General features: G+C 30.1%; 1 non-coding gene across 1 annotated transcript; it reads left to right on the forward strand.

Annotated features, from left to right (window-relative positions):
• The first annotated feature begins 818 nt into the window (after nucleotides 1-818).
• On the forward strand, nucleotides 819-890 carry TRNAP-UGG (transfer RNA proline (anticodon UGG)). The gene has a single exon. It is a non-coding gene; the product is annotated as a tRNA-Pro (tRNA).
• Nucleotides 891-2,500: the final 1,610 nt, after the last annotated feature.

Below are 2,500 nucleotides of genomic sequence, written 5' to 3' on the forward strand. Positions count from 1 at the left end.
GTCCAAAATAAATTCCTTATCTATTAGTGGGATGATTCTTAGTTAAAGTTTCAAAAAGTCTTGTTTGCCCAAAATGAGTAAGCAGTTTCTTTATAGGTACTTATGAATCTTGGTTTTATAATTTTAAAATAAGCAAATTTAGTAAAATGTGACTCCAATGCATAAATCTCAGATCACTTGTACATTTCTGTTCTGCAGAAGAAAACAATGTTCCTAAATAAATGTTATTATAACTTAAGAAATAAATAAATAAGGTCATTTATTTGGCTGCCTTTATTATCTACAGATGAGATTCTATTAAAAAGTAGATACTTTCTTGGTACTTTGAATCTTGGCTTCCAAATTTATAAATGTGAATACTTAGAAAAATCTCAATATCAACACTATGCAATCATAATAAAAAACGTATACCTTCATAAGTGCATACTTCGCAAAATATCAACCATTGGGTGCCATATGAGATAAACTATACATTTCTCCAGCGTAGATAACCTGGAATGGATTGAAAGAACAGTCTCATTTTGACACAAAAAACACTGCTAAAACTTACTCTTTTGTGTTGCTTATTTCTAAAAAAAAATATTTCTCACATAGCGTGTGATAGATTATCTCTTTAATTCCCAGAAAAAAAGAAACACTGTAGGCATCATAAATATTAAAATTTCATTATTGAAATGAGTTTGCTTTGTAAAATGTCTACTTTGAGGAAAAAAAATCTCTACTCTACAAGTTCCTTTTTGTCAAAATTAAAGTTTTTAAATTTTTACTTATTATTGCTTTAAAAAATCCGAAAAACAACAAATCCGCTTCTTTCGTGTGGCTCGTTGGTCTAGGGGTATGATTCTCGCTTTGGGTGCGAGAGGTCCCGGGTTCAAATCCTGGACGAGCCCATGAATTTTAGTCATTTTTATCCTGGATTTTTTAGCTATTTCAGTCAAGCTAGGCATTTGAAGTTAGATTTTGCCATTTTCCCAAAATAGCTCTGATAAGATTGTCCAAAATAAATTCCTTATCTATTAGTGGGATGATTCTTAGTTAAAGTTTCAAAAAGTCTTGTTTGCCCAAAATGAGTAAGCAGTTTCTTTATAGGTACTTATGAATCTTGGTTTTATAATTTTAAAATGAGCAAATTTAGTAAAATGTGACTCCAATGCATAAATCTCAGATCACTTGTACATTTCTTTTCTGCAGAAGAAAACAATGTTCCTAAATAAATGTTATTATGACTTAAGAAATAAATAAATAAGGTCATTCATTTGGCTGCCTTTATTATCTACAGATAAGATTCTATTAAAAAGTAGATACTTTGTAGGTACTTTGAATCTTGGCTTCCAAATTTATAAATGTGAATACTTAGAAAAATCTCAATATCAACACTATGCAATCATAATAAAAAACGTATACCTTCATAAGTGCATACTTCGCAAAATATCAACCATTGGGTGCCATATAAGATAAACTATACATTTCTCCAGCGTAGATGACCTGGAATGGATTGAAAGAACAGTCTCATTTTGACACAAAAAACACTGCTAAAACTTAGTCTTTTCTGTTGCTTATTTGTAAAAAAAAAATATTTCTCACAAAGAGTGTGATAGATTATCTCTTTAATTCCCAGAAAAAAAGAAACACTGTAGGCATCATAAATATTAAAATTGCACTATTGAAATGAGTTTGCTTTGTAAAATGTCTACTTTGAGGAAAAAAATTCTCTACTCTACAAGTTCCTTTTTGTCAAAATTAAAGTTTTTACATTTTTACATACTATTGCTTTAAAAAATCCGAAAAAACAACAAAACAGGTTCTTTTGTGCGGCTCATTGGTCTAGGGGTATGATTCTCACTTTGGGTGCGAGAGGTCCCGTGTTCAAATCCCGCACGAGCCCATGACTTTTAGTCATTTTTATCCTGTTATTTTTAGCTATTTCAGTCAAGTCATTTGAAGTTAGATTTTGCCATTTTCCCAAAATAGCTCTGATAAGATTGTCCAAAATAAATTCCCTATCTATTAGTGGGATGATTCTTAGTTAAAGTTTTAAAAAGTCTTGTTTGCCCAAAATGAGTAAGCAGTTTCTTTATAGGTACTTATGAATCTTGGTTTTATAATTTTAAAATAATCAAATTTAGTAAAATGTGACTCCAATGCATAAATCTCAGATCACTTGTACATTTCTGTTCTGCAGAAGAAAACAATGTTCCTAAATAATTATTATTATGACTTAAGAAATAAATAAATAAGGTCATTCATTTGGCTGCCTTTATTATCTACAGATATAATTCTAATAAAAAGTAGATACTTTGTAGGTACTTTGAATCTTGGCTTCCAAATTTATAAATGTGAATACTTAGAAAAATTTCAATATCAACACTATGCAATCATAATAAAAAACGTATACCTTCATAAGTGCATACTTCGCAAAATATCAACCATTGGGTGCCATATGAGATAAACTATACATTTCTCCAGCGTAGATGACCTGGAATGGATTGAAAGAACAGTC

Source organism: Mixophyes fleayi, chromosome 6 (genome assembly GCF_038048845.1).
Source record: "Mixophyes fleayi isolate aMixFle1 chromosome 6, aMixFle1.hap1, whole genome shotgun sequence".
In the NCBI taxonomy this organism is placed as follows: domain Eukaryota; kingdom Metazoa; phylum Chordata; class Amphibia; order Anura; family Limnodynastidae; genus Mixophyes; species Mixophyes fleayi.